Source organism: Perna viridis, chromosome 1 (assembly GCF_037379345.1).
Source record: "Perna viridis isolate PV_CMFRI_1.1 ecotype Kerala chromosome 1, ASM3737934v1, whole genome shotgun sequence".
NCBI classification, from domain to species: domain Eukaryota; kingdom Metazoa; phylum Mollusca; class Bivalvia; order Mytilida; family Mytilidae; genus Perna; species Perna viridis.
Genome location: NC_142445.1, coordinates 24,375,358 through 24,403,263, shown reverse-complemented (window position 1 = coordinate 24,403,263; position 27,906 = coordinate 24,375,358). Strand labels below are relative to the sequence as shown.

Below are 27,906 nucleotides of genomic sequence, written 5' to 3'. Positions count from 1 at the left end.
CCACATGTTCTTCAATGATGGACAAAACCTGTATCATAAAGCAAGCTGCAAAAGGCCCAAAAATAAATGAAGTGAAACTATTCATATGACGAAAATTGACCTAATCTATAGAAAAAAACAAAAACAAATAGCTATGAACATGAGACACAATGACTGGACTACAGGTTCCTGGGATGGGACATATGTGGGGAGGGGGGTTAAACATTGTTTGTTAGCCTTCAATCTTCCCCTAACCTGGAAGAGTGGTGGAAAAAAAACCAATAAAACTAAGTATAAAAATCTGTTGAATTTGGATTTAATCATGAGATCTATACAGAATATAAACACTTCAACAAATGGGACAACAAGCTGTATCTACCTTGGAAAATACTCACTTTTTCTGAAAGCTATTTCAGAATCCAAAAGCAGCTGATAAAAATTTAAGTGACATGTAATATAAGATATAAAAGTATAATTTTTGAAATACTATGTATATCTATAGATATCAACCGAAGGTTTAATTAACATCTATGATAAAAAGCGATTAATACAAAATAGATATCCAATTTAACACCACAGCATTTCTTGCAAATTTCATCATAGCCACCCCCCCCTCCCCCCCCCCCAAAAAAAAAAAAAAAAAAAAAAAATCAAATTAAAATCTAATTGTCATTCTCTAATGATGATCTATATTTTTTTTCAACAACCAAAATCAACTTAAAGTAAACTGAGATACCACAGACAGACAGACACACATACTCAAAATAAATGTCACTTAACTTCAACCATTGGTAGGGGCATACAATAGTTTTTTTTTTTTAACAAATTTAGCACAGAATTCCTCCTCTACAAATGATCAATATTCAGCTTCTTTCTTTAATACAACAAAAAATCTTCTTGAAATTGAAAACAGAGATAGAAGAATGAATACACTAATGCACTACAATTACTATATTTTTAAGGCCAATCTAAAGGCGATGAAGCTGTATTTGTTATTTTTTTTTCACATAACAAGTGGGCTCCAAATACAAAATTCTATTAATTGAGCAACATTAATTGAATATGCATATTTTTCCTCACGATCAAAACCTTTGAACAATTATTCAAAGGTTGTTATAGAAATACTTAAATCTTATTGATTCCATTTATGAATCATATCAACCATTTATCAGCACATTGAAGATAATTTATAATTAATATAACTGAGATAATGGTCCAAGGCTTATAAAAGCTTTAATCATAAGGGGAGTGCCCACCAATAATTGGATCTAATAGGACAAAAATATGATATTGATTCCATGAATATTGTCCATAAAGTTAAAAACAAAGAGATTTCATAACAGCTGTATGATATAGTTTTTGAAATTTTAATCACTAAACTGTTATGTCATTTAAACTTCAAAAACTTGACACATGCTACAGTTACAGGAAACAATCACTAAAAAGGCAACTTATTTACACTTCAAACACTTACCATACCAATAAGTGAAGTACTTCAAATGGCCATTCTATTGATCTACTAACAGTAGTGCTAATACATTTGTTAGAAAATAGATTAGACAGCAGATATCAATGAATACTGTTCTTATCTTTTACATGACTGTCAAAGACCTGTCAGAAGAACAAGTCTAGATCCAGCTATTCAGGCTGTTCTAAGAGAGCAGGATCTCGAACTGATCTATGTCATTTTGAGAGCTGCCCTTCTTCTCTTCTGTCAGTTTTACTGAGAGGTAAGAACATATCTTACCTGTACTAAGAATTGTTCTTGTGTTTCATTTGTTTTTTTGGGGGGATGGGGTGGTAGCATTTTCACTATCAGGGTAAAAAATCACACCTGTACACCACAGATTAGCAATTTGAAAGAGCTGTTTTCACTTACAGAATACATTTACACACCACTTCAAAAGGAAAGTTTTATGGATTCTTTCGTAAATATTTGAAAATTTGAAAGTCTTCATAATATGTTCGTTGTTTATTATCAGTGTTAGCAATGAAAATTGACCACTTTTTTTTTTGTTAAGCTACGTCTTCTATAACTACAGATTTTTTTCTTCTACCAGCAGAATCCCTAAATAAAACAAATGATTATTGTTTTTTTAAGCAATGGGAAACATTAACAACTTCCACAACAAACTTAAATAATATATTTTTGATCTCTTTTTTAAACATCTTTATCTCCCAAGAATGTACTAATGATGACTTTGTACCCCCTTAATTATATGTATAAATATAATGTACATTTTCTGTATATCTTTAATGACAAACATACATAATTTTCATCTCCCCCTAATTTCTCATCAGTTTTATCAGCCATAACAAATGAAGAGACAGTTTTGGACCAGGTCCAGGTAGTAAAACTTCTTGTTCAGGTAGATGCATTATGCATAGCAATTATTCTCCATAATGAAAACATCCAACGAAAACCATCTGGTTAAATAACACAAAATACTTGTTTTCTTAGTGCAAAACAATAGTAAACTAGAGAATTATTACCCACATTGATATCTATGAAAATATTTACAGAATGAGGAAAGAATTTGGTTTACCTGCTAAAGCTCATGGTTACAGGTATCTCTGAATTATGATCATATGCAGGTGCAACTTGTCATTTTTATCATATTCAACTCTAAATTATTAATTTACATTACATAATATTGTATAAGTCAATTTGAAAAAAGATAACATGAAGTCTGACAGTAAAGGTTTCTCAAGGTCTGACAGTAAAACAAGCCAGAATTTTGTTTGTTTTTTCTCTCTAAGAGATTTTAAGCATGAGACCAACATATGCATATCCAGCCATTTGACAATACAAGCTGGAGATGTGGGCTATTTCTCATGATTAAGAGTAAACAAAGAAGAATCCAAGAGGGCAGGTGCATAATTGAACATTTGACAAAAAAGTATCTTAAGATACTGAAAATGGTTCATTTGTTAGATTTCACCATATCTGTCCTTTTTTGACTGGTACTCATCAACAAATACAATAAAATTAGACAGAGACAGGTGCTTAAAATACTGTTAAGTACATTTATACTCATTAGGAAGTATTAGGATAGTAACATAAGATCTATTGATCACAATCCAATTGAGGTCTGGAGCTGGCATGTCAATTTAATTCCCATCATTCAGCAAAAGCAGAAAACATATAAATTATGCATCTTCCTGCTTATTTCCTTTACTTATGAAAAGTTCCATGTAACTGATTTGAGCAGTATTTTTTCAAAGCATCGGCCTTTCCTATGATTTAAAGATTTTATGGTTTCATTTAAAAAACAAACAAAAAATTAACCCTGAAATTTTATACCGCTGGCCTAACAATTAGCATACTAAAGACCTAGATCTCCTATCAGGCAGTTAATATAAGGAGTATCAAACAGTCCAATTTTTGTCAATAAACCACTTGACAAAGCTCTCTAATAACATGAAGATAAAAACCATGAATCACCTCAACAAATTATCAGTTATTTGGTATAAAATACCTTAGAGCCATGACAAACCAGAATCTGTAAGTTTGTTTTAGAACCTAATGTTTGCCAAAACATACAAATGACTAGTACTGTCAACATTGGCACTGTTTGCTTAATGTTTAAACTTCTAAGTACACAAGTGGAATAAAATAAAAGCCTTGTGAACTGGACAGAAGGTTGAGGATATGTCTTAAACAAATCCGAATCATCCTCTTTAATTACTGGTGTAGTGACCCTAATTCATACAGTAAAACCAGTCCTGGATCTTAGAACTTTTTCACTTTTCAGCATCCAACATGTAATTTGTCTACAAAAGAATCAGTTACGCAAACAAGAAATCTGAAAGAGATGGCTCACTAGTGATACCCCTGCTTTCAATCATGAAATAAGGAAAAAAAAACGGAGACCTTTGTAAACAGAAAGTGGTTGTCAAATTTTCAGAAAATGTATCCCAGGATATGGCATACCTCCAGGAAAAATGGGTAAAAAATTCACACTGCTGATATTTAGTTGCTGAGGAAAATGTGGCAGAAAAAAATTAAGGAAACACAGACACATAGACAAGGGTAACAGTATACCTCTCTCCTTTGGAGCTTGGGCATATTTATGCAAATAAATAAATACTTTATAACATTATATGTTACATATCTTCGGGTGTGTACGCTTGGGTTGCATTCTTAATGAATTATACACATGTACTGATCAGTATATCTATGTATAAGTTTGGCATGTTGTTTTAACCATAAATGAAACAACAGACAGACTGACAAACTGAAAAGTCATTGCCAATTTCTGTCAGTTGAGTCAGTATCATCAACAATAAGACACAATAAGAGAATGTCTCCACTCTTAAACCTGCAAAAAAATATGATCATTGACTTATAAATCTGTCACAAACAGTGTAATTTTATATCATTAAAAGTGTCAATGTATATATATATTTAAAATGACTAAACTGCACTTAGAACAGGAGTCAAGTGTTAAATGTTTGTAATTTAAAAAAAAAATATCTCATACATGAAGTTCAAATAAAACATGTCTTATTGATATCAAGTTGGACCATTTCGCTGTGTTTGGAATTCATAAGCAGATTGGAATTTTGAAGAGATTTGTAAATAATTCTTAAAATACATAATCACTGCAGTACAGTGGAGGTAGTTCAGTTGCATGTTTAGAAAGCAAGGGAAAAAAAGCTCTCAATGTTCAAAGATGCTCCTTTACAAAAGCAACTTATTTCAGTAAAAGGCAAAGTTTGATAAGGCTTATATTTACACCCCACCCCCAGTTATTAGAAATTTGATTTAAATAAGTTTTCTCATGTTGTGTAAGGTTTAATACATAAATCTATAAGCATAGTCAGTCTTTAAGTGATTCAAAATAGCAAATCAGCAAATTATGGGGTAATTATTTGGAAATTTTTTCTTCAATTTTTGAGTGCCTGTGCCAACCTGAACCAAAATTATTGTTTAAGGTTTGATAAGAACTTATAAGTTATAAAATGCTTGGGTCATGTTGTGGAAACAATTTCATTTACCAAAATAAGCATTTATGATTTGCATTTTAAAAGATTTATAGTTGCTTCTCAGCACATTTTAAGCTTCTGCAAAATTGAAAATTTATAAAATAGTGGACATCTAAAACCATATCTAAACAAATATATCACCCAACTAACTGTGCATATTGATGTCCTTTCTCTGGACTACATTAACCCAATACTTCTTAACACTGATGAACTAATCTCTACCACTAAAACCTTTAGGATATAGAACAAAAACAAATATTTATTTTGGCATTGCAAATTAGCTCTCAATACTCTGTTAAAACCCTCAAGATATAGAGAATCATTTAATAACAATAACCAAATAAAAGTATGAAAAGAAAATATTGTTGATAGGCCATCTATCCCTAGATTTATGGAGACCTGTGCTTAGAGTACCGGTATGTAAAACTGACCATCTGATAAATAAGTTTCCATATCATTGGCGTTACCATAATGATAATAAAAAATTATGTACACCTTTATTTTGCTTGAGTAAAAGACAAATTAGAGATTTGTTTTGGTCCATCCAAATAAATTTACATCCAACAATATTATAAGAGATTTTTAAAAATTATTTAAGTCTTGTAAAACTGACCACAAAATGAGACCATGTAGCTACATTAACTTTAAATTTTATTTGTATCTGAATGATAAATTGAAGGGTTGCTGACAACCAAATAGTTAAAACTAACTACATGTGGTAAAAACTAGTGGAAAGACTTTCCTAAAATTTTATCAACTAAGAAACTTACTTAACCATAGCAGAAACCAATAATTTGCCCAAGAAACAAGACTATAACATAGGACATCATTAAATCAGAGCAGACACAATTTCACTTTTTCTTTAATAGTGCAAGAAACATGTTTGCACTTTTGACTGGCACTCAACATTGTTAAACTAAGCTACTTAGTGAGCATATCTCTTGTGAACTTAAAAGCTATAATACCAGCCTAAAGCAGTCTGGGCCATATATTTAATGTGGCTTAGTAATGCCTTTAATGAGAGCTACTAGTTAGTTACAGCGTACTCTGCAGGCCAACATCACCCTGTGTTTCACAATATTACTAATATAATTTTAGGCCTAGCCTATGAGGGATGGAGCCATCTGAACTCAATTAACTTTGACTTTGGGTCATAATGCACTACTATGTTGTTATTTTACAGATGTCTCTACCAATGGTAATAGTTCAAACAATCATGTCAAAACTGCATACATCACTTCAGAAATATATTGCTTCCAAGGCACAATTTTAAGCCACACATGTATTGACAGAGGATGTAGGTTGTCACCGACACTCCGCCCCTATCTGATATTTAGCACAGAGATATTAATTCTAAAATAAGTTATTTTGAAAGATGCACTTAGGACACTGGTCTATTTTTGATTTTATTTTGTTATAAGCCTGATAGACTGTGCTATATCAAAAAACTCTTGCATTGATGTAAAAGGAAAATGTAGAAAACATTTCAGGATCTGTCTGTCAAAAGGTTTAATATAAATTACACTTATCATAAACGTGGTTTGTCATTCAATAAAATATATACTAGGATCTACAAACATGCATTTATTCTCTTAATAAAAAAAGAAATTCAGACACATTATCTAAAATTACCATCTAACTACAGTCAATATCTATTGATCAAAGGCAAACAAAATTACTAGAATAACTTGAATTCCATCAACAAACCCTTACTACTCAAACAAATTGGAATTCTTTTCTATCAGTTTGGAGTATCTAAAGTGACCTAGATATAGCCAATCAACACCCTAGTTCTCAATATATATTGAATATTATAAATTTGTGCTAAGCAGGAGGAGTTAAGATCTTTTAATTACCTTGAATATTGAGCACTGGTTTTGCCTTCCTTATGAATCTGATTTTGGAGTCGTTAACACAGAATAATTGCTTAGAACCGACTAATTTAAGTAAAAGGTAGTCATTAGATGTAAGCTCGTCAGACTTGTCATTTAAAAAATGTCTGTTGTGTTAATTCAGTCTGGAAATGGCTCTGGATATTGGGACCAAATGTCTGAAATATTGCTTTTAGAAAATTTTAGTACTTCAATAAAGTCCAGACCAGTAAATTTTGCTTGGCTCAATAAGAATAGAAATTTGTAGTACTAATGTCCATTAAAAACAGATAATGTCAAGAACAATGACAGAACAGGATATTATATAGTGAAGATTTCATTGTGGCTGAAATATATAACTCTTTAAAGAAGAAAAATCCACAGAAATATCACCTTTTCAGACCTTTTATTAACCAACTGATAGGTGACACAAGAAATAAACTATTTTTAATTTGTCCCAATAAACCATTCACTAGACTTGCGATATTTAGATTTTGACCAACAGAGATCTGTTAGAAGCATATTTACCATATACATGTAAGATATAATATGTTGTTAAAAGCTAATTTAAGTCATGAGAGATTACAACGAGAGACTCCCGGGAGCCTGAATTGCTCACCTGGTTAAAGTTTGTCTTTCAAGGGTGATAAATTTAACAAGGAGATGTCCAACAATTTTGATTCAAGAAGACTTTGGTAAGACTTATCATAAGGATCATTTAAGCAATTAAAAGTTTCTTTCTATCTATTATAGGTTTCAAGATATTGGCTGAAAACTGTAAAAAAAAAAAAAAAAAATGTTCATCTTTCAAGGGCAATAACTCTTACATGGAGTCGCCTGACAACTTTGATCCTTGATGACTTTTGAAGGCCTTATAATAAGGATCATTTCAGCAATTGAAAGAGTTTGGCTAAACATAACAGTTTTGAGATATATGCGAAAAACTACTGTCTGACCCCTATCTTCTATTTTTAGTACTGGTGGCCATGTTTTTCGACGAATCAAAAATCACCACATCAGCTCTATGCAGGATACCCCAAGAAACATTTATACAAAGTTTGGTTCTAATCAGTCAAGTAGCTTCAGAGGAGAAGAGTTTTGTATCATGTTAATGACAACGACAGACGACAAGTGATGGCAATAGCTCACATGGTCTTGGCCAGGTGAGCTAAAAAAGCTGCAAGCCAATAGCGCTGATAGTCAAATATCTATTCTTAGTTCAAAATCCCATTCTATATTTGTACTGATCATTGAATAATCTAGCACTTTATCTGATTATATCCGCCCACAATAGCTTACAATGGATTAGATCAGGGGCAAAAAGTTATCAGTGGAAAATATTTCAAGCATGACTTCAGCAGCTTTCATTTCCATTCACTGGAAAAACTAACAAATTAGCAGATCATTATCAGAATCAACTCCCCATGGCTGATCATAGAGGGCATGACAATTAAAGTCTTTCCAAATTGGCAACTCATTCATTACAGTCTACACATAAAATTAATTTGCAAAAAAATGTCCATGTACCTTAGCCGTGGGTTTTCATTCAACAATATCATGTGTGTTTTCAGTTTTTCATTCTATTAGCTACAGCCTTCATTGTGTAAATAAATCATCCCTATGAGTCTGATTCCTGTTTTCAAGTTTTGGCCATATACAGTCATGTACATTTTAATTTCATTATGATTTGGTTGTTTTATATACTTCTACATGTACTACTATGATTTTGACATCTTTGAGTTATCCTACTATTTTTTAGCCTATATTTTATGTTATTTTTGTCAATGTGTAGTTTGGCTAAATTTTTGTTCCTAAAAACACTGTTTCTTGGACACTTTTTTCTTCTTAAATCTAAATTTAGGAAAATCAAATCTTATGTATCAGTTAAAGTGTTGGACAGTAGAAAATAACACTGCTGGAATTCCAATTAGTGTTGATCTGAAGTCTGGGCCCTCAATTTCTGACCTAAGGACATTTGAAATTTCATTTATCTTGGACCTTCAACCCATCAAACTGACACTTTTTTATGTCAATCAAGGGGACCATTGGTTTGAAACTTGGAAAAGTCCAGAACCTACCACTCATGAAAGTAAGTTTGAAAAATCTGACTATGCAGCCCCTAAAGTAACAGGAATATTTTCCACAATATATAACACACTGCATTTGGCTGTCAATAACACAACCACACACAACCACCCTCTTAAAAAAGATAGTAAGACTCCATAATCACCCAGTGTAACCACTCATTAGCAAAAAATTATTTCATGACACACAAGTGCCATACTTATCAAGTTACCTCCCCTTTGAGAAACTTGAAACTTACAACTGACAGAAAAGATTACAATTGTCACAGTATCTCTGATACCAATGACACCTTTCATACTGAAAGGTAAACTTTACCAAACATTACCATTTAATTTACTGTCCTTTTAAATTTTACACATTATAAAGCATATGAATTTTGCTTCATCATTCAACGAACACACAATAGACTTGTTTATAAACTTTGTCCTCTTATAAAGAGTATCAAAGACTGGGATTCAAGTTGTAGGAAATGACAAGTTTATAACATGACACCATTAACCTCTTGCTGTACTAATGGAATTCAATAAATTCAACACCCAGTAAACTGGGATCAAAAATTGAAGAATAGACCTCCAAGTTGCATAAATTGAACAGCTCTGCAGCTGAAAATAGTGTGACAAAAAAGGGAAAGGTAGAATACCATGAGAGAAACAACAGAAATTTACAGATACCTTGAATTCTGTTTATCTGATAAGAAAAAAGTCAGGTGCTCCTTTAATTTACAAAGCACAACACATATTTCACACCTTTAATGCTTATTACTTAAGAAGGGGCAATTGAGCTGAGAAGATAACTATGTCATGTAAAAAACTTACTATTATAAATACTTATGATGATATTTAAGGAAAGGCCAAGATGCCTATTTTACAAGTAAAACGTATCAGAGAAATGGCATTAGAAACTTTTAAAATCTTATATGATCAAGCTCCACCTGTATTATCTGATTTAATATGCTAACAAAATCATTCATATAACTTCCGGACACAGTAACTTATTACAGATAAAAAACAACAAGGTATGGGAAACAATCATTCAGGTACACTGCTCCAGCCCTCTAGAATTCCCTAGGCAGTGCTGGAACTTAAATCAGGGAGTGAAATTTTTTTTCTTGTGTTGCTTGTAGTGACTATTAATCCATGCCTAGAGCAGCAACCCAGAAACCATATTTTTGTTGATTTTATTTTTGTTTCATTTCTGCCTCTTTGCATTTAATTCCTTTTGCTTGCTTTGCTTTTAATTGGTATTTATGTTTGTGTGCTGTGTGTCTTTGTCTTATTATAACTGTTTGTCTTATTCTTTTGTTGATGTATTTTACATGTATGCATGCACTGTATAGCTATTTATGAAACTTATGTTGGTTATAGAAGTTCTTAAGAGCTTATGTTGTATTGTTGTAATGAACTTGCTGACTGAAGATAAAGCTCATTTGACAGGATATAAAAACTTACACTGGAATAAATCTTACCAAATAACCTAGTGGAGTACATAAGGGAAATTGAAAATATAGATGTTAACAAAGAGTTCTCGTAAAATATTTTAATACTGTAAACATATTTATTTTTTACAGTGTTCTAATTTTTGCTATTTTCGTGGGGGACAGAAAACTGGGAAAAATAGTACATTGTACCCGTTAATCTTAACACCATATACTGCTAATCATTTTTAAAACCACAAAAATACACAATGTATCCGGAAATCTGCAGGTAAAATTAGCAACAGCGAAAATTAATAGTTTTCAGTATCTTGAGACCCCCTTGTTCTATTGATAGAATGAGATAAATTAAATACACGTACTAATTAAGATTTTGGCATCTAGTTACACAATTAAAATGAACTGCAATGCACTGAAACTTAAAATGAGTTTGCTTCAGCATATGGTGTTGACAGATTTTCTATTTCATGCAGGGATGGGAGGGGGGGGAGACAGGATTCATTATCCATCAAGGATAATCAGTTGACCCTAACTCACTTATTTTACAGTGCTATTTGATATATGTTATAATTTGTTACTCACTTATATTTTTATCAAATTATAAAATTCTTTTGCAGATGTTCTAGTCAACACACCTACATTTAAATGACTAAAGAATCACAGGAACTATTCAATTCACTATCTTATCTCCTAAAAATTGTTTGTGTAACGGAGAAAATTCTACCAGCATGATGCAAGAATTACATAATTTGGTTGCTGTAATAACTTCAAATTTCTTTCTAAAATTTCTTTCGAAATTTGCTCATTTAATTACTAATATAATTTCCATTTTACATTCCATCATAATTTCCTTAAAATGTACTTATAATGAATACAAGGTTTTCAACAATATGAATTTAGGTACCCACAAATTAAGGATACATGCACACCTGCTTGAAAAATATTATGCTGTGACCAAACCCACAGAGTTTCACATTTTGAAACAAAAAAAAAGAGTTGTTTCTTTGGATTACCTATATCCAGACCACAAAAGTGTCACAAACATACTTTAGTCTGAGAATATTCTTAGCTTCCACAGTAACTCTGATCAAAGTCTTTGAAATTGATGGCATCATAATTTAAAACTTTCTCAGACTTAAGAAGTATTTTTTTCAAGTTTTGTGGGGCTTGGGCTTGAACCAATACAAGTACTACCTATCTAGTTCTCAATTCAACATTCAACCAATATCCAGCACAATGGTGTATATGACATCTTCATGCTTTTACATCTCTGCCTTACTCAGAGTAAACCCGGGTGAACAAGTACAGTACATGGCATCTGACAGGGTATGACAAAGGTTTGCCTGGCACAAGTGAAACAAAAATTCAGACAGGTAAAAGTTCAAATTATACTTGCCCAGAGGACAACCAAATTTTATCCATTTTTGGATGTTCATTTACTTAAGAAAAACCTGGATTTCAACCTGTCTGATGTTAAGGATATGATATTGCCCAGGACAAGTGAAGTTACCATTTAGACAATATTAAATTATACTTGCCTGAATAACAACAAAATTTTATGGACTTTTCAGCATGCATTTACTTAATTATAACCAAGTTTCAATTTGGACAAGTGAAACTAGCCCTTTAAGGTCAAGAATCTTGAAATGTTAATGTCACATACCCTGGCACACTGGAAATAACTTCAAAGATTAAAAAAAATAATGCTGATCATATCATGTAAAGTTTTTTTCTTCATATTTTTATATCCAGGACAGCAGAGCTCAGAACTGGTCTGGGACCAGTTTGGATGTGTGAGGGTAATAGGTATTTAAAAATCAGGAAGTGGCTAGTTGTTATGAGGTCTGCAGGGGAGATTGAAAGATGACTGCATCATTTTTTACATACATGTAGTACATAACAGGAATAGAATATATAGCTGAACAGAGATATAAGAGTGTGTGTGTGTGTTTATATATATATATATATGCTTAAAAAAATATCATTTACATAAATACTGCTTCATAACATGTTAAAAGTTACCTCCCTTAAAAAAATAGGACAGAATTTTTATGCTACAGGTTCATCAAAAAGTTCAATGGACTATACTGTGAGGGGTCTAGTATAAAACCAACAAGGAACAGATTTCTACTTAATGACAATTTGTATTTTTGTTGTATATAATAATTAAAATTTTCCATCAAATCCTTTAATGAGTAGGGAAAAGATTCACAATTTACAACTCAATTTCATAGAAGCTATGGAGAATCCGTCAGAAAATCTCATGCTTCAAAATATAAAAAATAGGTAAAATGTATAAATATATATCAAAACGCTACAGATTTCTTATATATGTATGTGGACTAAATCTTCCAGCTGGTTAACATAGCACAATCTCTCTCAAATTTATGGGTTTTATTCCTTATGACCAACTTTACCAAACAGATTTATGGCACAAATTAAAATATGATTCATAAGTGTTATTTGTTTTATCAACTAACATTTATGGTCTTATTTATCCTTATAACATCTTGACGATAATGATAATGTCTTAAGTTTCCCCTGAAGGGGTACTCCAACAAATAATACATCAAGAATATATAAACATTCATAAAAAAAGAGAAAAATTTAAAGGCCCACCATTTAATCTATACACTATACAACTATTTTACACCATCTGGTGCAATTATTAGCTAATGCTAATTAATTATTGAGAAAAGATGTAACGCATTTTATTTCAAGTTTTAATTTATCGAAAAAAGGCCAATTAACAAGTAATTTTGGGTTTATTAAGTCGAAGAAAACATCTTACCTGCAAGTCTTTGACATCAGTCTGTTGTAGAAGTCTGGGGCAATATTAATATCTTTCCCTATCATTCTGTACATTACTCAAATACTTTCTAACAAATTCATCTATTCGTTAAGTACTCTTACTATCAAGAATCATGCAGGGAGGGTAATACAAATTCAAATAATACAACATGGTTTTGCAAAACAGCAATCATCTGAATCACTTACCTCCTCATCTAAGTTTTATGCACCCATATCTAAGTGAAGGGAACAAAAATATTTTCTAATGCCTATAATTTGTGCACTAAGGCATTTAAATCGTTTATGGCAAAAATATGAGGATTTGACAAGGATCTTTAGAATTACAAACCATACAAATATGTGGTCAATATCAAATTTTTTCTACACTTTTTAACAAGCTCGTTGATAGGTCAGATCTTAGGTGTCCTATGGATATATTTCTTTCTGTCTGTTTTGTACCATCATCACTCTATCTGTCTGTCTGTCTGTCTATTCTAATAGAACAGTATAATAGCTGTTCTGTAAAGGGGCAAAAGTAAGTATTCAAAATAATCTGTTCCAAAGAGTTCCAAAATTTAAAGATTCATTATGACTCCTCTCAATTTTTATCTCTTTAAAGTATTACTGATAAATTAAAAACAAATGATAGAACCAAGCCTTTGTTATGGAGTCTGCATGTATTTTACTAAGAGTGATATTTAATTTTCACCTTTAAACAGGGCCATTAATTTCCAAAGGTTACATAATGGGAACTCAAAAATATATGCAGGAATTTTTATGAAAAGTCAAGAAATGCAATTTTACTCTGAAAATTAATATCTTCCAACCATGTTAATGTCACAAAAATGTAATGAAATAACACCGAAGAATGACAAAAGTTTTACCGACAAAAGCAATCACCTACAGTGGGTGCAAGGTTTAACCACATATAATACTTCAAAACGAAGAAAAATGCTGTTTTTGCAAAAAAACTAATTTAAAGAACTTGGGATAATGTAAGGTAACATTCAAGGGCTGTTTAAATGCTGAAAACTTCAGCAAGGCTAGGCCATTGGGGCATAAGGGATATAAAAGATGCACTTTAATTATACTTTTTTTCAGATTTGGCAAAAGCAGTGACCCAGGTTCCTACTGAGCCATAGTCTATATTCTAGATTACCTTGACCTTTGACCTACTCACCTACAAATCATTGGGTGTTTTCCTTGTTCATTTAATTTTCATCCAGATATTGTAAAAACCATAATTTTCAAATCTATCATGGCAAAATAAAGTTGCAGAACTAATACTACTTGAAGGGTAAAATGACAGACAGTGATGTCTACAGCCCCTCTTCGTGAGGATAGGAGGGAGGGGTAAAAAATTAGCAATGATGAGGATCATGTGGCAATACACAGACCGGTTGACAGACCCATCCATATTTCGCAATTTGTCCTGTAGTATCATGAACTGTGTAGTGTACTCTGAAACATTCATATGCATGGAAAGAGAAAACATATTGCAGGGATCCATTTCTTTTACAGATATACATTTTTTCAAGAATATTACTAGGGTCTGTAAATGTTTTTCCCGGATTTGTCTGTGAAGCTTTTATCTTACTTAAATCTAAATGGAATTTAATGGACAAACCATCTGAAAAACACTGATCACTGCTTTGTGTTTGCCTATCAAACACATTTTTAACTTCATCATGTCAGTTTCTAAAGATTTAGGTATGGACTTGTATTGACAGAACTATCAAAAGTTTTCTACACAAGGCTGGCTTTTACTGCTTTATAAGCCAGCAGATGAACAATTTGCATGACATTGGAAATTAAAGAATATAGCCAGCCTTAATCAGCTCCGCAAGGGAATAAACTTTTTAGCTCAGTCGGTGAGTGTGACTATAGAATGAGGAGTCTAGGGTTTGATTTCAACAGCTACCACAGAATAAGTTTTCACAACAATGATACAGAAATGTTCTGAATTCACTGTGACTACATCTATTTACTAACATTACTGGAAATCTATAGCATTCAAAAGATTTCCATCAAGACCATCATTATTCTAAGCTTGGTCAAAATTCATTTCCACCAACCATACTTTCATTTTTGTCCATCGTATTCATCAAACATTGCTTTTCATTTGACAAAAGGCTATTAAAACTTAGATTTTAGTCCAATTTGACCAATTGAATCCAAATAGGTTGCAAGGTTGCAATGTGGCCAAAAAGTATATTCTGGGTACAAAACCAAAGGGATGAATAATTTAGGTGCAAGGGAAGTAATCAATCTTTATGAAATTTCCCATTCAAGGGATCTTCCTGGACATTTCCAATTTCAAACGTATTCCAGGCCACCTCAAATAAAATTCAGAGGCTTTTCCCAAATTCCTGTAAGCCAGGATACACAACTTCTTAAATCATGATGTCACGGCAAGGCAGTCCATATAATTTCCTACTGATCCATATAATATTTAGTACATAAGAAAACAAGAAGTAACATATATACACCTTTGAATCTATATCACTGTTTTAACTTAAGTATCAGTCTTTATAAAAATCTGACACATAACAAAAACCCACTTACTTGTTCGCAAACAGTCTGATCACATACCAGTTTTAGTTTTTCATTTAGTTCTTGCACTTAAGAGATAAAAATTATATACATTGTGTATGAAATTTACACTGCAAGAATTTTCTAAAAAGTACTGATCTAAATACAGAAAGGACTATTGTTACATAAAATTATGGTATTTGTAGACCAAAAATACATCGTTTGTTCCATGGGTTTTTAAACACCATGAATCACCTTACTATTGACAAAGTCAAAACTCTACGTGGAGTGGTACTTTTAAGTAAGATATTCCAAACTGATTCATAATACCAACAGCATCAGCTAGTCCTTCAGATAAATATCTCCAAATTGCTGTAATTAGATTTAAATCAAATTTTATTTATTAAATGGTTATTAAAGATTTGATAAAAAAAATATAGGTTTTAATAACATTTAATCTGATTTTGATAAAGTGACAAAATATATGGCCCATAAATTGTGAAACAATTAAATGAAACAGAAATAAAAATTAATTGCCTATCTGATTTTAGTAACACCTTTAATAATGGTACTCATCACATACAATCTCAAGTTTAATTCAACCACATCAATCATTTAAACAAAATCTAATAAAATCAAATTTAACACTGTGTATTTTGTCCTTTACAGATATATGTAAATTACTTCAGAATAATGGTGGTATATTATCTTCTTTGACTTAACAGTGTCCACAAATCTGACACCAAGTAAGGTACCCAGGTCTCGACCTTTCACAAAGTAAACTGTTAGTAGAAATTGTATACATGATATCTAATTCTGGTGTAAAAATGTCAACAGCTGACCTTCAAGTAACCTTATTTCTTAAATAAATAATCAGCATCTGATTAATACTTCATTCAATATAGAAATATAATGGACCTTAAAGGTTACAACAAAGATGATACATTGTACATTTTCACAACACATACCTTCAGTAGAGACCAAAAAATTAAGTAACAGTCTTCGTAAGAATCATGCAAAATCTGAAAAATGTGATACACTCCAAAAAAGGCTACATATTTTTCATTTTTGTAATTAAGTTGCTTTATGGGTGTATACTATGAAATGTGTAATTATTCATTCAAATCTGCCTGCTCTTAGGAGATAATCAACATTGAAATTTCAATAGATTCTATTGTATTTGAGTGTCATTTACAGAGTTACCTCCCTTAATTTTGAAATCTACAGTGCGTTCTGTATAATTTTTATCTCCTAATAACACAGGTTATATGAAGAACTGAATGTAAATTTCTGTTTACTATGACTATTCAAACAAAATATCAAAAATAAAAATGTGTAGGCTTTTTACCCATGAATTACATTTTGCATAATTCTTAGCTGGAGTACTTCTTAAGTGGTTTAAAGCAGTCTGTCAAATAAAACAGTCTGAAAAACAATTTTTTTAGACTACACAAAATTTCAAATACTACGGCACTTCCTTTCCTGACCCCAAAAAAAAGTTTCAATGCACATTCACAAAACTTCTTGAAACCTGTTGATAATTTAATTAATAAGGATTGTAGTCGTCTGGGTAACCACACAATGAAAGAAAGTACCAGTAGGTCACATAAGGAAAGAATCCTTACTCAAAATATAGGTTTGTCAATACACTTCTTAATTGGGTGTTACAAATGTACAATATTTCAGCATCTCTTGGAAAATTATGTGCTCACAAAGAATGTTGACAGACTGAAAAATATAAGACACCCACATCCATGTTAAAAGGCCCTAAGAACTTGATGATCTTGAAAATAACACATATATATGTAAAAGTAGATACAAAAATAGACTAAAAGAAGTAAACATTATGTTTCATCGACCCATAAGTTCCACTAAAATCTACTTAAACAATAAAAAATATAATGAAATGTAATGGAGTGTTTCACATTTAGCTCTAAACATAAGTGATGTTTAGCAGAAGAATGCTTTTAGAAGCCAAAATATGTCTTTTATGACAAGCAACAGCAATTAAGTCATTAAGACTGCTCTTTTTATTACTTTGTTATTTTAGAAGAACTGACAAGGTTGTTGTATATTTAAATTTTAAAACCCCATTCATTTGTATATACAGTTTCCCATTCATAATTTCCAAGCCTCCTTACTTATAAATTAGTCCTTTTTACATAGGGCACAAAGTCATGTAATTATATAAGGACATGTATATTCATAGAATAATACCCAAAAAATTTCAAGCCACTTCATTATTAGCCAACATTTAAAATGGTTAAAAGATAAACACCATGCTCATAGAAAGGCTACATACATGTCATGAAATAATCGTTCTAACAAGCTCTGAAATGAATATCGTATGTTTTCTAGTAAAATTATATCTTGTCATTAATAAGTTGTCAATAAAAAAATCACATCTACACCAGGGAAACAACAAATACTTTTAACTCAGACCAAAACAGTGGTGGATCCAGAGGATTACCTAAGTAGTGAGCCCAAAGGTGGGCACCAAAAAATCCTTGATAATTGATAAATACATTTTAATGCCACTTTATTACACACGAAAGTATACTACTTTCACTTTTGCAAATGATAAAGGGACTAGCCCCACCCCCTCCCCTGGATCCACCTAAGGAAAAATTGAAATTAAGTTTTCTTACATCTACTCTACCTACCCTAAAAATTGGCCCACCCAAATAATTTTATAACCAATTTCATACAAGACTTTAAAAAAATTTTCAGAGTAGCATTTTTCACTTCTTTGATCATGGTTTTACAGAATTATATGAACTTTGGGAAAAAAAACTATTTTCCTTACCTACCTACTTTAAATTCTTTGCAGGAGCTGGGGTCAGGTAAGGGGAAATAAACATTATTTTAAATGTGGCCTAATCTTGAAACAAGAGGCTCTCAGGAGCCTGAATCACTCACCTTGTTGAATTTTGCCTTTCAAAGGCAAAAAATTAAACAAGAAGTTGTCCAACAATTTCGATGAATCGAAAGACGTCTTTGGTAGGACTATTACAAGATCTTTTCAACAATTGAAAGTTTCTTTTAATCTATCATAGTTTTCAAGATATTGACTGAAATCTATTTAAAAAAAAAGTCATTTTTCCCCTTTCAAGGGCAATAACCCTTACAAGGAGTCTGAAGACTTTTGTAGTCCTAATAATAACCTAACGATTTAGGAGATATATGTCAAAAACTATTGTCTGACCCCTATGTTCTATTTTTAGTAACGGCAGCCAAGTTTTTCGATGAATTAAAAATCCCCACATCAGTTCTATGCAGTACACCCCAAGGAACATTCATACCAAGTTTAGTTTCAATTGGTCCAGTAGTGTCAGAGGAGAAGATTTTTGAAAGAAATAACATTAAAAATAGCAAAAATCGTTGAAAAAGGGCAATAAGTTCAACATGGCTTAATAGATTAAAATGAAAATTTGACCGCAAATAGATCTCATCATGCTGAACACTTTTATCCATGTCAGAATTCAGATAAACCTAACGGTTTAGGAGATATATGTTAAAAACTACTGTCTGACCCCTATGCTCTATTTTTAGTAATGGCTGCCATGTTTTTCAACGAATCAAAAATCCCCATACTAGTTCTATGCAGTACACCCCAAGGAACATTCATACCAAGTTTGGTTTCAATTGGTCAAGTAGTGTCAGAGTAGAAAATTTTTGAAAGAAATAATATTAAAAATAGCAAAAATCGTTGAAAAAGGGCAATAAGTCCAACATGGCTTTACGGATTAAAAGGAGATATATGTGAAAAACTACTGTCCGACCCCTATGTTCTATTTTTAGTAACGGCAGCTATGTTTTTTTTATGACGAATCTAAAATACCGACATCAATTCTATGCAGGATACCCCAAGGAACTTTCATACCAAGTTTGGTTCTAATTAGTCAAGTAGTTTCAGAAGAGAAGAGTTTTGTATAATTGTTAATGACGACGACGACAGACGCCAAGTGATGGCAATAGCTCACATGGCCTTTGGCCAGGTGAGCTAAAAAGATAGTGTGGATAGATGGATTTTGGATCATCAAAACAGACATGGAGGTGAGTGCTTGGGAAAGGCAGGGGCCATGGGCCATGTACCCATTGAAGTAGGAAATGCTTGTAATAAAGATGAAAATGACTCATTTGAAAAAAATTCTTTCCCAACCACTGCGGATGTACTTCAATATTGTAGACCATTGGTTCAGGGAGGTTTCTGGTTATTCAGTCTGAAGTCTGGGATCCTCAATTTCTGATGCAGGACCATTGAAATTTCAATGATGAAGTTTTGAAAATATATATCCTTAAAATTTACATCACATTCAATGACAATCAGTTTCAGTTTTAGAAACTTGTTCATTAGTCAAAACTAACCAAAGTTAATTAATACTGGCAGTATTCTTTCTGGAGTCGGTTAACAAATTATAAAATAAAAAATTCTCAGTAATGCCAAAAAGGGGTTCACCTGGGTGTGACTGAGGTCCAGAACCTTCAATTTATGACCGTTTAAAATTTCATTTATATAGGTACTGGACCATCAATCCTTGCCATTGACACTTTATTTAGGACTTCTGGTTTTCTTCAAGTGGACCATAGATTTGAAACTTGGAAAAGTCTTGGACCCTCTACACTGAAAGTTATTTTTTATCCCTGAAAATATATACATTTAAATGTACTTCAAAATTTAACAGCCAATCCAATGGTAATTGTAGGTTTGATAAAGATCTTCTTTTAATTGACCCTTGAACCACTGGAAACCCTTTACTAACCAAACAATGAGTACCTGGTTGACATAGGTAATTAGAAATAAATATTTTTAATTAGAAAATCAGTCAAATGCGTCCTATGACATTTAGTGTCAATATATAATCCAAATGATAACAACTACAAAATGTATTCATTCAAGATCTGAAAGACATTCCAATACACAGACAGAAGACAGACATAAATGCCTGACCCAGTGAACTCCCCATTCACAACAGGGACAGAGGTTCATCAAGATAGACCAAGAAACCAGCTCAAATGCAATGAAACATTTAATAGCTGGCAAGAAAGAAAATAACTTCTTTCATAATGGGAAGGCATTTAGGTTGAGTGAACACAGTTAAATTTTAAAAGGTGTAGACTTAAAATTATATGAAAGATGAACCTGCTATATAATTTGCTCCATAAATCAAGGCATTTACAATATGCATGCCAATTTTGTTTTGAAAGACAGGAATTTGCATGACAAATATTTCAGCAGATTAAGACTTGAACTTGAGTTAAAAAGTTAAGTGTTTCAAGTATAAAAGCATGTAAACATCTTAAAAAAAAGGTTTCCAACTACTCAAAAGAGTAATCAAGGGAACCAAGGTTATAGCGGTAATCAAAAGAATGTAACCCAGGGACAAAGACCAGACATGGAAAACACACATACACAACAAAGAACATAAAGTAACTAACATCATACATACAAAGTAACAAAAGCAAATGAGCAACTTGGACTCCACTAAAAACTGGGAGCATGGACCAGGTGCACCGGTAGGGTAAGCGTCCTCTGCTTTTCTAGAAACACCCGCCGAGTTGCTCATAAAAAGTCAAGTCCTGGGTAGACAAACGAGGAAAGGAAAACTATGACCCATTGAATAAATCAGTTTTCATGGTGCTGATGGATACACCATAATGATCCACGAGTTCATGATGAGGACCATAAAACTTCTGTAGTGATGACTTCAATCTTGTAGCAACATAACCCTGTTCTAGAAGCCTATTTGTTAGAGTTCTAGCGCAATACAAAAAGTCTGCGTAGTTTTGACAAGCTCTGGCATAGCGTATGAGTTGTGATATGAACACTTCATATGCAGGAGCCGAAGGGATGTTGCCACAGATGAAAGAAAAGTTGACAATTCTGAAGGAAAAGTTATCACGTTTATTGTATAGTTTGGTGAATAGTTTTTCTTTACCATTGATTTTTAAGTGTAGGTCAAGATATGTGGCTGACTTCACAGTGTCTGTAGTATCCTTTATCTCAAGTTCTTTTGGGTAGATGCGATGTATCAATTCCCCAAAATTAGGATTGTTTAAAGATAATACGTCATCTATAGAGCGGAAACTGAGATTGAAGGATCTAGCCAAACAATATTCTTTCTTTCTGATCAGATCAGCTATAAAGTCAGCCTCATAAGAGTGAAGGAATAGGTCAGCAAGTAAAGAAGCACAATTTGTTCCCACAAATACTGGGCAAATACATTGTCAATTAAAAATTCCAGCATATTGTAAACATCTTCCTCTGTATATTTGGAAGATGTTTTGAATTATTTCTTACAAAGTATGAGGAATCTCTACCAAGAACTATATATTTGTATCTACGTGTACCATCTTTTTTGGAAAAAACAATGATGTATAATGTTTTTAAGTCGGGATTTTAACTGAGTATGGGGAATAGAAATATACAGTGTTGAAAAATCATAGGTTTTAATGCTATTATATTCAGATAATAGTCTTGAACTGATAGTCTCCAAAAGATCTTTCGAATTTTTCAGGATCCACATTGAATTAATGCCACTACGGGAGTAACAAGTGTTGTGGTAGGACTGCAGACCCTCTTTGACAGTTGTGAGTATAGAAGTTAAAAATTTTGGGAGAGGTTTGGTGGTACATTTTTCAGATCCAGCTATGCAACTTTGTTTGTATGGATTCTTGTGGAGTTTAGAAATCCAGTACATAGACAGTAAATCACAATCATCGTCCTTGGTAAAGAGACCAAAAGAGGATAGCACAGATTTATGGTTTTCCACAATCACTTCTTTGGAGACAGTGGTAGCAGTATAGGTCTTATCACTGCTATTATTTTTTTCTACGTCTACCTCTGATAATAAACACTGGATATAAAACATTTTACAGACATAAAGAATGTTGTTTTGGGCTTTGTCTACTGGTACGACAACATATTTGTCATGTATAATAGACAATGTTTTTGCTACATCAGTGTCTTTGAAAACTGATGTAGCCTCGGCACTCATTGACCTACTTAAAACTTTCATTTGTTTCAAAATTAAAGACCTCACGGCCTTTAACCACTCTGACAGAGAATCAATGTCTTCATGTTCTCGTTTTCAAAGTTAGATTTCAAAGAATGAATATGATTGACTTTCTGTGACATTCTACTCATATCACTTGTTAAGAATTAATTTCTATATCAGATGGATGACTCCAAAGAATCTGAAATCCAAAACCCTAAATAAAATATTTTTGTTCTTTAAGATTATCATTATTGTACAATTACATCACACATGTATTGAACTATAATATGAAGGAAATTCAAATTGGAAGGAAAACTTTTTTCCATTATTGGTTGACTAAAAGGATTCCTTTCAATGTCATACTGTCTTCATTCTGGTGAAACATAACTCTTGCTAAAGAAAAGAGGTAGATTCAATAACACTTGTTTCAGGCCTATTATTATGTTTCATTTCTTATTGGCAAAATAAATTAAAATGATCCATATCCAAATCCAAGCAAACAAAAATTACAAGCTTTAACTGTCATAGTTGAACCAAATACAGCTTCTATGTACAGTAGTTTCCAAAAAACTTGTATGAAAATGTGAGGTTATGGGGTATTCTTTTTTTAATCCAAACATATAGAGTGAACAACAAAATATTGTGCCGAAAGTAGTAATGTGATATGGAAGGCTGTTTTTCGGAATTATGAATATTAATGATTTTGACACGTGCCCTATATGCCCTGAAATCAGCTGTTTTTTCCATAATTTGTCTGAATTTTACAATTTAACAGATACTTAATTTCAATCTTCAGTTTTAGCGTACAGCAATGAAACATGGTTTACAACAAAGACACATATAGAAGTAAATATTGAAATTTTCAATTTATTAAGAAAACTTTAATTGGTTTTTGGGGCTGATTTGGAGGTCTCCTTAACAAACCCCTTTTGATATAATATCATACATGCTTTTCTTAGTTCGTGTATTCGATTTACAAGTCTAATGGGGTACCAAAGCTTTTGTTCCCTTCAGTTAAAAAACTTTCCAATGTCATGTGCTACATATTCTCATGTATTATATGTGCCCATCTTAATTTACCAGTTACCATAGGAATCATTTTGGCAAGGAATATTTGTTTGTTGTCATTTTAGACCTGCTTTAGTGATTTGTATAGTTTGAGTAACACAGCCCTGTGATCTGACCTTTTAAGTTTTGCAAAATGAGACAATTGGAGGTAAAACAGTCATTATAAAATACAATCTGACTGGCAGACATGTCAGACAAAAATTCAGTCAGTGAGACAGAAGTTTAGGAAGTATTTGACAGCTTACTTAAAAGAAAAAGGTCAAATTTGGGTGTCAGTCAGACAAGTTGGAAATCTATTCTGTATGACTAGTAAACACAGCAAAATTATCCTTCCTGACTCAATACTGGATCAATTGGACAAATGGTCCCCCTTTCTATTAATAGGAGATAACTGTACAAAAACTGCAGCATGTAATTGGTCTCAGTATCGTATTAATTTTCCCATAGACTTCTATAGTGAAGTGCATATTTTTAGGATTTTTTAAAAAAATATGTAAATTGATTCAATAAAACTTTCACTTATGTAGCATTTGTAAGGACATGTGAAAAAATAATTTCCCACAAAGAAAATAGGGTGAGTCCACGAAGATCGGACAGAAAAGTAGTCTCGAACTATAAATAGCCATTTTCCCTACTTTCACTTTCGTTTTGCACTCACCAAACCAACCTTTTCAGTGGAACATTTTTATGATATTATGTTAGATTTTCTGTTAAAAAAGTTCTTCATCGTACAGTGTGATGTTTGCTCTATTTTATAAGTTATTGTTCATATCTTTTGACAAAATATTAGTTTGTAGAGAGGCAAAAAGAAAATGCACTATATTTTTATAGCATCCATGTTTTGACGTACACCTGCTCAGGGATATGCAATACGATACTGGTACCTATTACTAATAAACATTTCAATATAATCATAAAAGTTGTTGTTTTTCTGCTAGAGTATTCATTTTCATACTGAAAATTCAGAATATCATTGCCCTGCTATAAACATGAGTTTTCTAATAAAATTTTTATATAGGCACCCTATTCCAGGCATGAGACTAATATCTCAATGTTAGCCAGAAAATATTACTTTTGATAAAAAGCTGCTGCATTAGTCAAACTAAGCAAATTTGTGGTTTATTCTGACATGGTAGATACATGAGCTGTACTATGAGTTCCAAATCATTATTTAATCCCTACTTGTGAGTTCCATATATGGAAATATTCATATCCGAACCTCCTTTTTTGTCTTCAACTCAAGGGATCCTCTTGTTTAAAGTAAAGTATAATGACCGGTACAACCGTTTTAAACTATAGATATGGTCATTTCAATTATAATAAATCCAAAAATAATTATACCAATATCATAGTTTTAAAAAAATATAGCTTTTCATATGCAGAAAATACAGATTTTCAGCCATTTTGGTACCCCAGGCAGATACAAATGGACCTCAATATGACAGGAAAAGGACTTTTTCTTTAAAACAGACAGCTATGATGCAAGAAAAATAGTTTATTGGTATAAATATTATAATAACAACTGTCTGCTTTAGATACTTTTTGAAAAAATTCAGTTTTTATATGAAAAAACACCTTTATTTTTCTTGCCGCATTAGAATCTGTCCATTTGAACCACTAAAAAAGTCCACTAAAAAATTGGCTGTTGACTTTTGTGACATTTCTGTGTTTAAATCAACCACACAGTTATATGGCAACTCATTTTAGCTATTTATTTGAAAGAAAAACAAAAAATAAAAAAAATATTCATTTTTTCATATATAAGAGGCAATGTATGGAAAATGACTATTTTCAAGTCCTAACCACATACTTAAAATGTGTTGTAACTTGAAAACTATCCTTTATGCAGGAGTATTACTTGCTTTAGGTTACATGAATATAGATATGCTCATCATAAACAGTCAATATAATATATTTATTGAACTGACATTATACAAATTCATGAAAACAAAATGCATTTCCAAATTTGGTAAAGATTAACCATAAATGCAAAAAACCAGAGCTACCATAAAAAATCAGGTTCAAAAGTTGGCTAATTCATCTTAAAAGTGTTACCTGCATTGGGGTACTACTTTTTCAGCCGGTAAAGACCACTTGCTGAATATCCAACTTTACTTGAAAAACTGGCTTACCAGGTCTCAGTATCGTATTAATTTTCCCATAGACTTCTATAGTGAAGTGCATATTTTTAGGATTTTTTAAAAAATATGTAAATTGATTCAATAAAACTTTCACTTATGTAGCATTTGTAAGGACATGTGAAAAAATAATTTCCCACAAAGAAAATAGGGTGAGTCCACGAAGATCAGACAGAAAAGTAGTCTCGAACTATAAATAGCCATTTTCCCTACTTTCACTTTCGTTTCGCACTCACCAAACCAACCTTTTCAGTGGAACATTTTTATGATATTATGTTAGATTTTCTGTTAAAAAAGTTCTTCATCTTACAGTGTGATGTTTGCTCTATTTTATAAGTCATTGTTCATATCTTTTGACAAAATATTAGTTTGTAGAGAGGCAAAAAGAAAATGCACTATATTTTTATAGCATCCATGTTTTGACGTACACCTGCTCAGGGATATGCAATACGATACTGGTACCAATTAATAATGACACTACACACTGTTGAAACACTTCATGATCTATAATGTCCAAGCATGTGACAAGTTTAGATGAGGAGATGAGATACAACCTCCATTAAAGGTCAAAATTGTTTTAAAGATCATTTAGATAACCCCCAAATTGGACATGTAGTGTACCCACATCAGACTACTGGACAAATTAATTTATATACTAGACATATTAATGTCCATCAAGGATTTATTACCTGTATTTCACCTGGCTGGCTAGTTAATTAACTATAAATTTGTGTTCTGTTAAACTTACATCTACCAGTTGTTTGTAGTTTTCTTTTCTTTATGTTCTGGAAAAAAAAAACCCATTAAAAATTGAAATTGCATGGGTTTTGAAACCATTCTAACATTTCATGTATCCTTTAAAGGTGGTGCCCTGCTTGAATTGAAGTCCATAGAAAATCTTGGTTAATCTTTCTAAAGTAGTTAAGACCAAAGACAAAAAAATACATTAACTGAATACAGTATATAATCTGTCCACCTAAGTTCATGTCTATAACATATCACTAGAATAAAAGCAGGGCATTAACTTGTCACATAATGGTGAAAAAAGGGGATGGCAAAATGTTCAAAAATGATAACTACATTTTAGATTTAGCAGAAAATTATACCTGTATTTTAGGGTGCAAAGTTAAAAAGAATTCATAAGTCTGTTCTCAAGTTATTGTCTGGATTTCATTGGGAGGGGTACAGACAGAAGGACAGACACAATTTTTTGGTGGGTACAATATTCTTAAGGCAGGGTTATAAAATATTATAAGTTTTAAGAGGAGAGTTTTGATTTATCTAAACAGGGATTTGCCCATGGAAGACCCTCAAATTTTAAAATGTTAAAAGATGAACCTTTTTTTAATACAACAAGAAAAAACAATCACTGCCTGCATGATAGTTATAAATGGCTGTACATACATGTACTTTAACTGGTTATCACATCATCTTTGATTTGGTCAAGCTGACATGATGAAGAACAAAATAAAGAAAGGAGTGTGCTAATCTTTTATATTTATGGTATGCACATAGATAATGTTACAGCCTTGAGGAAAGATATGATGGTCCTATATATATTAAAAAAAAATGAATCAGAAGGTTTTGGGTAAAATTTCACTTAAATTGTGGAATAGACTTGTCAAATTTGATGAAAGATGATCTGATTTGATATTAAGTGTTTACTTTCAATCTTTCAACACATTCATCTGTAAATTTTAGGGGCAAATTGTAAAATCCTGGTGTCCATTTATACCATACTTAATTTATTAAGAGGGTGGTTTTATGAAATGCAATGTTGATAGCTTTTTATCATAATTTGTCAATATTAGAAAAAAATGTTTGTAAAGCACTATTAATATAATGTTGAATCATATTCAAGTGAAAAAAAAATACAACTAGATATCATGGAGATTGAGTCTATCTGTGTGGGCCAGGATGTAGTAAAAATCCTGTACATCAGCCATGCACAATACATTTAATTTAATTTGCAAAACTCATTCTGTACCAGTTACAGCCTGGACACAACTGTGTTTGAAATTTGA

At 32.0% G+C, this 27,906-nt stretch overlaps 1 protein-coding gene and 1 long non-coding RNA gene across 5 annotated transcripts in view; one reads left to right on the top strand and one right to left on the bottom strand.

Moving 5' to 3' along the window:
- LOC148627893 (dystroglycan 1-like) overlaps positions 1-27,906 on the bottom strand; it is a 78,209-nt gene that overhangs the window by 45,678 nt on the left and 4,625 nt on the right. The window contains exon 2 of one of the 4 annotated variants that reach the window (XM_088581226.1): positions 26,631-26,667. The exons of 1 other annotated variant lie outside the window; for it this stretch is intronic. The gene's annotated coding sequence lies outside the window, so the exon portion shown is untranslated. Of the gene's footprint in view, positions 1-13,147; positions 13,219-26,571; positions 26,668-27,906 lie in introns of those variants that run through there. 2 more of the 4 variants (XM_088581244.1, XM_088581252.1) reach the window with 2 other exon arrangements.
- LOC148627894 (uncharacterized) lies at positions 1,586-4,361 on the top strand. Its single transcript, XR_015919325.1, has 3 exons — positions 1,586-1,709; positions 2,503-2,574; positions 3,735-4,361. It is a non-coding gene; the product is annotated as an uncharacterized LOC148627894 (long non-coding RNA).